The sequence below is a fragment of the Meleagris gallopavo genome, chromosome Z (genome assembly GCF_905368555.1).
Source record: "Meleagris gallopavo chromosome Z, MGAL_WU_HG_1.1, whole genome shotgun sequence".
NCBI classification, from domain to species: Eukaryota; Metazoa; Chordata; class Aves; order Galliformes; family Phasianidae; genus Meleagris; species Meleagris gallopavo.
Genome location: NC_139435.1, coordinates 71,174,203 through 71,186,773, shown reverse-complemented (window position 1 = coordinate 71,186,773; position 12,571 = coordinate 71,174,203). Strand labels below are relative to the sequence as shown.

The 12,571-nt window shown below is 39.8% G+C and overlaps 1 protein-coding gene across 7 annotated transcripts in view; it reads left to right on the top strand.

Moving 5' to 3' along the window:
• PRR16 (proline rich 16) overlaps positions 1 to 11,891 on the top strand; it is a 398,943-nt gene extending 387,052 nt beyond the window's left edge. For 4 of the 7 annotated variants that reach the window (XM_085212852.1, XM_085212853.1, XM_085212851.1 and 1 more), the window contains one exon: positions 10,059 to 11,891. The gene's annotated coding sequence lies outside the window, so the exon portion shown is untranslated. Of the gene's footprint in view, positions 1 to 2,684; positions 3,687 to 6,947; positions 7,117 to 10,058 lie in introns of those variants that run through there. The other 3 variants (XR_014880342.1, XM_085212854.1, XM_085212855.1) reach the window with 2 other exon arrangements.
• Positions 11,892 to 12,571: the final 680 nt, after the last annotated feature.

Sequence of the window (12,571 nt, the reverse complement as noted above, 5' to 3'; positions counted from 1 at the left end):
TTCCTTGAATCCGCAGCCGTTCCTTGTCACTTTGCTCTGATCTTCCACGAGCAAAAGCTGCACCAAACCAGCAGGCAGAGGGGGGAGAGGAGAGAGAAACAGGCAGTCAGTGAGCTTGCACAATTTAGCAAAGGCGACGAGGGAAAATCCATGGGACAAATGCCACCTTTATGGATTGTTTTGGAATGCATGGACTGGGTGAAAATTACATCTGATGGACCAGAGTAAGCAATACGATACTATGAGCTCCGCCAGCCAGCACTTCTCAAGCCCTCACTGCCCACCCGTCTCTCCCACACTGTCTCAGCTTACCTACAAGATGCTGCACAAGAGGATGCAAAAACAAAGGTACTCAGTTGGTGCACAAGTGCAACAAGCGAGCTACTCAGGCAGAGCTCAAGCGCTCCAATGAAGGGACGCAGCACGCACTGCTCCTCCCCTCATTCCAGCCGCTTATGACATCATAGGGGCCACCAGGCTGCTCCACCATGACGGACAGGGTGGGGAGGCAAGAGCACTGGTCACAGGTCCAGAAGATTCCAACCCCCCACCCCAACGTTCTAGAATCAGTGGGCGGTTGGAATTCTACCTCAGCCGAATCCTGGAGAAGCTGGCACGGGGTTGTCGTGTCCAAAGCGCAGGACCTGGCGCTTGCTCTTGTTGAGCCTCCTACAACTGGCCTCAGTCCGTCCCTCTGGAGGGCCTTCCTACTCTCGGGCGGATGGACATTTCCTCCCTGCAGCATACGTTGCAGGGCAGGGCCTACATAAAATCCATACTAGAGTCCTTGTTTTTTAATTCAAGGGCAGGGTACAGCACATATCTATTTCACCTGTAAGGAAATAAAGGAGGAGATGGGAGAAACACCTCCCTGTCCCTGCTGGCCACCCCTCTGCTGATGGAGAAATACTACCAGGCTGCTTTCTAAATTTCTTACCCCGAGTTCCCTTGCCTCATCCCCTACACCAACTCCTGGATGATGCCCACAGGCTCAGAGTTGGATCTGAAATCCACAGGACCCCTTTCACAGTTGGTTCACAGGTGCAACAAGCGACCTCCTCAGGCAAAGCCCAAGCGCTCCAATGCAGGCACGCTTCATGCACTGCACCTGCCCTCATTCCAGCCAATGTTGTGCGATCCTGGTAGCACAACATGCAGATCTTCCCCATGAGCAACAGGTCGTGAGACAACAGCAGCAGACACAACCACAGAAGGTTGGAAGGGGCCACCCCAGAGATCATTCAGTGGGCGGTTGGAATTCTACTTCAGCCGATTACTGGAGAAATTGTCATGGCGTTATTATCACCTAATTGCCCAGGAAACTTTTTGCATGAAATGTAAATACAAGCAAGAAATAAAAGAAATCTATTCCAGTTTTCTTCACTTGAAAACTTTTGCATTCCTCTTGATTCCTCTTTAGCGTTAAGAGTTAAAAGGCTTCTAAATAACTTCAAATAAAGTAGAAATTATATGAAGGATGAGTAGGTTTCTCAGCATTATCTTTAGAAAATAGTTTCATCTTGCCAAAGCAGTTCCTTTTGGCTTTGCAAAGGCAATGAAATCCATTGTATTTTTCATTGTTATTTTAACCAGACAAGAATTCCAAATCATGTACCTCACCTTTCCAGCAGTCCAGAGCACCAACAAAAAGAATCTGTTGTGATTGGACAACGTTGATTGTCAGCTATTTGCAAGGGGATTATCCAAATTATGGATTCGGTGGGCTGTACTTTCTCTTTGCTCCCAAGTCTATTGTGTTGTCAGAGTCCTTAACAGGGGACACGTTTCTGTTTAATGCAGCAGTGCTGTGTGCGTTGGATGATTTCCTTACTCCTGAAGGCCAACTCAACACAAGTGAGATTATCCTCTCAACTGCTGATACGTGGTCATGGCCTGTCGATGGCCAGTAGAGTTTTGTCTAAATCACATGATTCAAATGCTTGTGAGCCGAGACTTTGAGCATATTTGATAGATATGATGAAGGTTTTAATACTGAGATGCTTTAGGATTTTGAATTTTTCTTATGATCCGAGATCAGAAACTCAGGTAGTCTCTTGCCTGTGAAACAATCCCCTCTTCCTGCTGAAGCTTATCAGGGATTTCTTAGGTGACGACTGAGAGAAATAAAGTTCCTCAAAGGCTAAGCAGAGATAAGCCTTGTTGCTCATCTTGTGTTTGACTGTCCCACCTGGTTGTGTGTGACACTGTACGCCATGAGATATGAATTAGAAAAAAAGTTATCATGAAGTTTGTCAAAAAACATTGCTTCATTCAAGTCTGGACTTACGGGCAGTGACAGGTGACAGGACGAGGGAAAATGGCCTCGAGTTGTGCCAGGGGAGGGTTAGGCTGGATATCAGGAGACACTTCTCTACAGAAAGGGCTGCTAAGCACTGCAATGGGCTGCACAGGGAGGTGGTTGAGTCACCATCCCTGGCTGTGCTTAAAAGCCCTTTGGATGTGGTGCTCAGGACATGGTTTAGCAGAGGGCTGTTAGAGTTAGGGTAGGATGGTTGGGTCGTGCTTGGATTCGATGATCTTTAAGGTCTTTTCCAAGCTGAGTGATTCTAAGATTCTATGATTCTATTCTGTGATCCATAGAAGACCTGTAAAAACAGTGAAGTCATCTTCACTTCCTTTGTTTTTCTTCCAAAGAAGCCCTGAAATGTTCTGTTCTGTTTCAGATGTCATGCTGTGTCACACCAACGTAACTCCATTCTAAAATCTGCTTTGTAGGATTCCTGAAATGAAAAGGCACCACTTTGAACACCTCCTGGACAGATTAACTGTGCTTATCTCTGATACACCTGCCTTTTCAACAGCAGTTGCACATGGCTGGAGCTGTGCACAAACTTGCAGTACACCCTCCTCATTGCTGCAGAGCCTCAGGGCCCTTCTTCCCCTGATGGCTTTCTGCCCAAGATTCAGCTGTGAGCTCCTCATCCTGTGGCAGCTGAGAACAGGATTCTCTGCTCTCGAGCACCACGACACAAACTTCTTTCGTTTTATAGTGCAGAGTGTGAATGTGAGTATATTGGTCAAGCAAGATGCCATACAAGTGCTGGGACCTTCAGTCATGTCAGCAGGTTTGGGGAGAAAGAGGCAACGCAGTGTTGGTGATCTCCACATCTTCCTGGCAGTGGAATGTATGTTTAATTTTCTGCAGGAAAACGCTTGTGCCAAATGACAAAGGCAAGAACAGTTCCTGTAGAATGTCTGTGAGAAAGCAGCTCGTTGTCAGCTGGAATCAGGAGTTTTTTCAGCCCTCCATGGGCTGATCTGGAGAAAGGCTGTGCCAAGGTATTACAGATATCTTCTGATGTGTCTGAAGAATTTTTGGCTTGCAGAGTAGGGATAATTCTGCAGAGCTGGTGGTTTGCTTGATTAATCTGAAAGACAAGAAAGATCAATAAATGACCAAAAAACAACAAAAAAAAAACCAGATATATTGACAGCTACATTATGTACTACACGATTCCTTTCAGCTACATATATATATTTTTTTAAATAAGAAAATGTAGAGCTGCCTGTTCCCTTATCCATCCTTTCTAGCTCCAGGTTAAATAAGAAATGCTATTCCTGTCAACTGGAAGATGTATTCTGGGAAGAATGGTTTTCAAACTATTTGTATTTCTTTAAGACGTTTAGTTTTGCAAAAAAAAAAAACAACAACAACAAGAAAACAACCAACAACATCTACATTCTGAAAATGAAAACAAAACCCTCCTGACTTTCTCTTGACTGACTTAAGAGTCTAACACATTAAATGTGACTTTTTAAGGAACACCCAAAACACTGTCACAGAAAAGGAGGGAGTTGCTCTTTTACCTATCAAACCTTGCACATCTTTGAGTGTCTGCAACAACTGCAATGTATGAAGGCACCCTCAAGAAGTGGAGGGCAATGATGGCAGCATACTTACATGAATCCTTGATGAAATAGCTACAGGCCTGACAAAAACCTCCCAGCAGTATATACTGATCTGAAATTCTTGGGCAACTCTTTGCAAAAGGCACTTCATGCTTAGTATTTTTATTGCAGTACTTGCTTGCTGGTGTCACCTGTGTTAAGCTAGCTGGATAAACCTCGATTGGCAGTTCCTCAGGTGTGCTACTGGCTAATTTCTCACTGATCATTAGAAACAGAAAGTTAATTCTGCTGGGAATTTAGCCATCTTCTGCATCTCTTTCTTCTTCTGATCTCTGCTCTACCTCCGTTTGACACAGATACACATTCCAACTCTAATACTTTGACTCACATGAAAAGGAGAGCCAAAAGAAGGGCAAAATGATTAAAATAGAGACACAAGTTACCCAGCTGTTACATTGAAAAGGTTGAGTTTCCACCTTAGCAGCTCACCTGCTGCTGTTGTCACAACTGCATTGTCCACTTGAACTGTGGGGTTGGATGGGACCTTGTGAACAGCACTCTGTTGGCAGACTTGGGAGTGTTTTCCAGCATTTGGTTAACCCTGGTCAGTAGAAGAAGAACAGAATTCATACATGTATGCACATATTATAAATACATTAATTATATAATGATATAAATCGCATAAATCATATATAATTATCTATTTTAAATACATGGAATATACATGAATATATACAAAAAATTAAAAGTCCATAAACGTTTCTGTGCATATTTAGATATAGGAATGCGTTCTACTAGAGGCATTGATAAGCAGGCATTTAATGCACCTTGCTTTGGCTGTTTCAGCAGGTCTGCATCAGAATCCTGACTGTAAGTGACATCTGTGAGTGTCTTGAGAAGGATAGCTCAAATCTTGTATCATGCACAAGCATGGAGAAGCTGATTTCCTCTTGATTCACTCTTGATTTTTCAGTGCATAGTAGTCAGACGGAAGAGAAAATGGAGTCCAAATGTCCTGATTTGAGAACACAGCTGTTCTGAGTTCTAGAAAACGGAGAGAAAATGGAGAAACAGACACTCCCAGAACTCTTTTGTGAGCACTTGTCTCAGGAAGGCTGTATCATAACAAGCCCAAAACTAATGGAAGAAGAAATAGGCTTTCTAGCTGTGTCTTCATCCTTGGCATAACTGATTCTGTCTTTAGACGTGGTTTTGAAGCAGTGACACATTTTACCAACAGATAAGTAGATAAGTGACCAAAATGTTGAATGTAAATGGAAAAAAAGTCATGTAAAAAAAAAAAAAAATCAAATAATAAAAACGTTTCAAAAGGTTAAAGATGTGAATTGAAAAAGTCTCAGCCAAAAATATTTCTGAGGAATGTTTAACTTTATTTATGTTTTTCTTTTCCTTCCCAAGAAAGCACGATCTCACTTCTCTAGCAAAATTGATGTGTCCTTATCTTGCTGGAGAAAGGGCCTCTTACCATGGCACAAAGCTGCTAGAGTTTCCCAGGATGCATGAACAACAGTTTCTCCACTTTTCCAGTCTTTCCACTTTAGCACTTTGGAGTTAATGCTTTGGGGTTTGGGCAGAACTCCTGGCTTACCCTAATGTACCCCGATTTTAGCTCTGTGGAGGATGAAAAAAAGAGGCTTAATTTGCCACTGTCAGTCCCCCAAATTCCTTCTCTCCAATCTGAAATGTCTGGGACATTACTGAGAAAAACACTGCAATGTTTTGTTCAGTAGTTGGCAAAGACAATGCTCCTTGCATTCCTTGCATGGTGCTTTTTCCATGGATTTTTCAGTGGCCTGCTACTGATTTCGATGGAAACTGCAGCTCTGCTGCCATCTGCTGGCCTGCCAACAAAATGCAATGGAATGTTTGTAGGAAGGTTCAGCCTCTGCTGCCATCTCACCAGCAGTCACCTCTGATAGCATGGGCCTGCATCGTAAAAGAGGAGGCGTTACTTTTGGAGCAGCCCTCCTGTGTTATATACATGTGTAGCTGAGTAGCAGCAGCTCTCAAAGCCAATATTCTGATGGCCATTTTGTTGTGCAAACACACAAAGACAGCCAACTTTCATTAACACTTGACTGAAGCAGTGTGTGTTCAGTTCAGCAAAGAGTGCATTTAAGAGATGCCTTCGTCATATACTTTGTGACACAGTCTGCAGATCTGTCTTTAGGACTGGATCTGTAGAACTATTGCTAGAGCTGCTTTGATAGAAAGCCCTGGGGATGGAGCACCAGGACTTGATAACTTAATCCCATAAGAAAAGATCAGCAAGGCAGTGAGAATGAGACTGCTGGAGAAACTAATACTGGTGTCAGAACATGGACAAAACTGTTTTGCTAGGGAAAAAAAACTGGAAATGAATAATTGCAGATGTTTTACATTTGCATGCGTGCCATTCACAATCTTCTTAAAATCTTTGAGAGAAAAAGAAATCCAATCAGCAATTAGGAATTCGTGTTTTCTGTTTGACAAATAAATTATTTAGAGGCTGAAATGGTAGGAGGATAACTCTGTCACACAGATTCTGAAGCTTTGGGGAAAAAAAAGAAATCGGAAGGATTACAAAGAAGTGTTGTGGTGTAGTTGTTGAAATTCTGCATTTTTTATGTTTTAAAGACTTTACTGTCATGGATGTCTCCAGAGTGCTATAAAACAGGCAAGAAACAAACCAACAAACAAAACACTAACAGTGGCTTATATGGTTAAAATGTTGATGGAGGAGCAAACACCTGGTGAAAACATTGTTCTGGCATTTGGAGAGTTCCTGTAATCACAAAACACAGACACTTTTATCTGGCTTGTGACTGAAAATGTGTGTCTTCTGAAATGCATTGCTTCAATTTGTACCTCAAATAATACTCTGAAGGTCACAGAATATATGTTTTGGACATGGAGGGCAGCCAAGAAAGGGCCTACAAAAGCATTCTGTTCCCTCTCAATAATTCTTCCTTCTTTTGAAGGAATTGGCACAGTAATCCACCTGACCTGAAACAAAAACTGAATGTAAACAGATCAGACATTCCATATCTGGACGTAAATATTTCCATATCTTTTAGGTGTAACTGAGAAGCTGAACCAGATGCTGCTACTGCTTACCAGTATCCAGAAAATACATGCAACTCAGGAGGGTTTGTAGCTCTGTGATTGCTTTTTCTCACACTTGTCAACACGTGAGTGAAGCTCATAGACTGGCTGGTGCTCTGAGCGCCAGCACGCTTATGCAAGGTAACAGCATATGTTCAGTTCATGCTGTCAGTGCAAGTTTGGCTCACATCATGGAGATTTTAATTAGTCCAGATGAGAATGATTCGAGGTTTATATAACTTAGTATTAAGTCTCTCTCTCGACTGAATTTGAAGCTGATTCCTAATCTTTTCTCTTCTTCTTAATAAAAGGGGCTAGACATAGCACAGAAGTTCACATTTACAGTATCAGTTTCTGCCATCATTGGCAGTCACCAATGCACTTGTCAATTAAAATTTGATAAATAACTTCTCTATCACTTGTTTGGCATATTTCTGTCCTGCCACTACGAAATCAAAGCACATTTATTAATCGTTAATATTATAAATTGAGCTTGATTATCTTTCTACTTTGAAGTTGTTTCTTCTGTTAAAATTGAGTACCTTATTTGGATTTCATTTGAACTTGAATTTAAATTGAATAAATTCTTGACTGAATTTTCATCTGTGATTTTTTAGTTTTCAAGAAAACTGAAAAACAGTGGATACTGACAAACAATGGAAGACTGAAAGACTATTTGAGTAACACTGGCATAGAATTAAAGTAAACTTGAGAAGTATGAGTATCTGGTTTTAAGTGAGGAAAACAATTACAGTGATTTCTTTCAGTTCCTGTTTTTGGAACTGCATATTGGAGCTGCAGATGCAAGGCTAAGACTGACAAGCCAAAGAAAGGGATGAAGAATGGGTACAAGTGAGAAAGCAGTCTCCTGTAGGCTGTCTCTGCCCTTGCTCTTTTGTAAAGTCAGGTAGTTTGCATCATGAGGATACTGATAAGGCTGAAGGCATTTTGTAATGACGAATTAAATGTGGGTGTTCGAATATAGAGCCTCCTATCGAAATAGTAAAAACTATAGCAATAAAAAACAGAACATATTTCTTCAATAACTGACCTATTTTCTCTGTGCCTTGCTTCTTCATCTGCACGATGGTGGGCAACAATTAATTAATTAATTTATCATTCATCCATCTGAGGTGGCAAGAGGAACTGCTTTTTCTATTTTTAATGCGGGCATTGCCCAGCTTCTGAATTCTTCACTTAATCTTCTAATTTGGATATATTATTTATGTTGTGTAAAGACACACATCACATTTTTCTTAGCAGTGCCGTTTGTTCAGTTTAGCAAAGATACCATTAAAAAACAAAAGGCAAACTTTTCTTCTTTGGTAGACTATTGATGAGATTTAGGTGGATGTCATACGGTTGTACAACTGGGAATGAATGATGTGATTTGGCGACTGAATTAGAAAGTTCCTACGGGAATCGAGGTACGTCTGCTATAATATTCAGTCTTTGTGGGTATGTTACTAAGTAATTTCATGAACTGCAACCCAGAGAAGCAAAAAGATACATATTGCTTTACACCTACAACTACTCAGCATTGTGTTGTGTTCCAAATAAGTTTGAGGAAGAACTGTCTTCTGACAGAGAACAAGAAATATTTGCAGTATTGATTTCTTTTGATTATTAATATTGCTTTTTCATGCATGCTTTTTTGTACAGTATCCATCCTGTTTCATGTTAAACTGAATTCTAGGGCGATACCATTATCTTTGTGATTTTTATGAGGTTTTAACATACACAAATCATTCGACCAAGATACAATTACAGAAAGAAATTGTGATAGCTGAAGATAGATATGTTTCCATTGATATGAAGAGTCCTTCGTTTAAAAATACACTGCTAGCGGATACATAAGATATTCATCTTTTTGATTAATGATGTGAGCCAAAGTGTAGTTGATTAAGAAAAAAATTCTGCCACCCCAAGCCAGTTTTCTCATAGATTTATTATACCGTGGCCGTTAGATTGTTGGGCTGGTGCAGCAATCCAGACAGTATTTCTGACTAACTGCTTCAACTGTTGGGAAAAAAAGCCTCAATTTATGCCAACTTCGCATTTTATTTCCTTTCTTTTCTTTCTTGCCTTGCTTCACCTTGTCTTGCCTCACCTCTTTTCCCATCCTTATCAAAACAAAGCAGTCCAGTCGATATGAAAGAAGAGGAGATGTGAGTGAAAGGCTAGGTTTATAAAATCCATTTGTAATGGTAAAGAAATAATTTTCATTCCCCTCACAGTAGGGTAGCTCTAGCTGTAAATCACGACAGGTGGAAGAGGAATTTCTCATTCTTTCCCTCAGACAACGTGAGTTCATAAAATAATCCAAATTTCTGCCTTATCTATCAGCTGGTAAGCATCCCACGGCCCCACTTTTTTGCAGTGCTTTATGTTGTCTGGTAAGTAAATACACTGAGCCTCAGCATTAGATTGAAGTATTATTCTCTTTCTCAAGGATCATTTTAGTGCATTATATAAATTAAAGCCATTTCCGAAAAAGAGATGGTGAAAGACCTGAATCAAAATGCTGAATAGTATTTTAGTGATTAGGAAACTTATCTGTCAGGTTATAACCTCCTGCTGAATTTCACTTTCTATTTAATTTGAGAATGGAAAATAGAATCCAGATTCATAGGCTAAATTAGATTTGAAGTCTTAAAAGTTCCTCAAATGCATGATATTTTGTTCCTCGTATATTAAAATCTCAGTAGTTCTGGTTCGGTTTTAAGCTCTTAGGCATACTGTTAAATTGAATTGTTGGGTTAGCTAGATTAAGAAAGGTAATAATCAAAAATTCATCACTTTAACACCCACATATAGTCCAGGACGCAAGACCGTAATGATCGTTTTCTCAGGTTCTATAAATTAATGTTATTCTAAATAAAGTTATGAAGTTAAACCCGTTGACTGCTGCAGAGAAATAAGGCCTGTATCAGTAATAAACTGTAAGAGGTCAAGTTCCAGAATATTACAGTACTTTGAACTCCTGGAAAGTGGAAAAATCATTCAAAACTATTTTGTTTTCTACTAACTTTATATTTTAAAGTCGTGGTTTTATAACTTTGTCCTTGTCTTCTTTTTCACAGCACCTTCAGGCTTGAAGGAATATCTATATCTGGAGGCACGTCCGCTAATTTCTTGCATATTAGATTCATCATTGTGACTTCTTGCAGGCCAGATCTGAAAAGTAACCAGGAACCCACCCCTCCATGGAGCATGGGAAAGCCCTTCAAGTCAGAGCACAATGAGTCGTGGGTGAAATTTGCATTGAGTCCTCTGTCTCAGATCAGATAGCTGCAAGCGGAGTCCCGGCAAGAGCCACAGCCTTAAATTTCCACTTGGTGGGAGCAAAGAATAGAGGACTAACGATCTCACCCCAGTTCAGAAACAGCTCTCTGAACCTGGCATTTGAGTTCTGTGCTGAGCAACCAGAGTAACAATTGATGAGCTTTTCACGGCTCAAGCCAGCATCCAAAAATATTTCTATATGTAGCCAAAAGGAGAAATGAAGCACGTAGGTGATAATGGGATATAAATGCATTTACTGTAACAGGGGAATTTGTTGTCTACAGCGAAAGAAGACCTCTGTCATTCCTTGTACATATTGAAAGCCATACAGGAACAGGGCATCGGTGACATTAAACTGCTTCAAAGGATGCTGTCTCCTGTCCTCCACCCAACTTTGAAAAAGTTCAGGTGTCAAAGATTGCATCTCAATGCACTTCAAGTTTTTGCACTGTCACTTCCATCAGGGTAATGGTGTGTGCCACCATTTGCACAGACAGCCCCAGGAGCTTTTTGACCACAACGAGCTGTACTTTGCCGGGGCTCCAAAAGGTGGAATATAAAAGTTAGAACTGAAGAAAAACATTTGTGCGATCTTTCACTATGGGGATCTCTTCACTGGAAGGACTATGGTCCTTTCTTAGGTTTAAATAAATACATATACATACATATATATATGTATATATATGAAAAATCATCAACGTGATAAGGTGTGTCTACAACGGGGATATAATCTTTTTTAATAGCATCCTTTTTTTTTATCATATTGTTGCAAGGAGTTTAATCTATTCAATTATACATCCTATCTGTTCCTGTTGAACACTGACATTGTTGTTCCAGTTACTGTTAAAGAGACAAAGTCATTTGTAATACGTATTTGGCATACAGATTTTCTAGCCATTTGTCTATACTTCATGGAGAACTCTAACAGACAAGCAGCATTTTCGGTTTATTTTTCTAAATAAATGTGTTGTTTATATTGTTAGCAGTCACTCATTTGGGCTGGTTTTCATTATCTCCAAAAATGATGTAAAGGCAGAACCAAAACACAGAAATTGTTTGTTCATGTGAAGCTGTGATGGTTTGCTGACCGAAAGCTTTAATATAAATATTGTAATTTGTAAAATGACGAAGTATATTTATACAGGCAAATATGTATGGAAAACAAAAGGAGGAATTTTAACTCTTAATTTCAGAACATAGTTTATTTTAATATCCACGCGAAGAAATATAGATATATGATGGGATAGATTTTTTATTATCAGTAAGTTTCCGCGAGTGAAGATTTGGGTGTTTAAAAATGAAAGAAATGTAGTCTAGTGAGCGTGGCCTCTCAAATTACAGAGAGAGCTTTTATCCAGCGTCTCACCTTATCCAGAAACTGCTTTTAGTTGTCATGTTTTTTGATTTTGTTAGGTTTTATTTGGTTTGTTTCTTCGTTTGTTTTAGCACGTTGGCAAGGCCACACCACTTAATCAGTTTAAGTAGTTGCGGCATACGAGGCTGTTCTTTAGAACAATCTGCAGTTCACAGTTATCTGTCATTGTTTCCGTGTACTGTGGTCTTTTGCTATGAAGTTATTGAACATTTCAGTGCTAGAGCTGTTTTGAATAAAAGTACATATTTTCCTTTTTCTTAGTCTGTTAGCTTGTGTGTGATTTTCAGAGCACAGTAAAGCACGTTGTTCCCAGTTCACTTCAAACATTCACCTTCAATCCAGTAACTGATTCATAAAGCTGTCCTAATAAGTTTTCTTTACTGCCATTGCTCATTTGAACCTGTTAAGTGCTCATTAAGAGAAAGCTGTCTTTTCAAGAACAAAAAACAATGGAATAGCCAAGCCATTTTACGGCCCATTGTTTAAACTAGTAATGGGCAAATATTTTTAAAATATATTGCTCTGCTGTGATATGTAGTGTACAGGTGTGTGTCTTTGTGTGCATGTTTTCACAGAACTGCCTTTTGATGAATGCCAGCTTTCCTGAAGTAAGTGCCCACAGTCCTTTTAATGCAAGAGATGCTCATTTTATTATATGTATTTGAGAAAGACTCTTTTTGTGACTATGAAGCCATAGATTGCTTTTAGGAAGGGTCTTGAAATCATCAAATGTAAAAATTGAGGAGATAGTAGCCTGTCTCATTTCGCAAAACTTGGGTTCTTCTCATGTTTTTAAAGAATCCTTTTTATAAAGAAATCAAGCGGTCAATTCCCACCAGTACAGTTGATAAATGCAGCCTTTGTATTCGTTGAAGAATGGTGGTGGTATCTTGTTTTTCAGACTAATACTGAATATCTTAATGAAGGGACAGAACT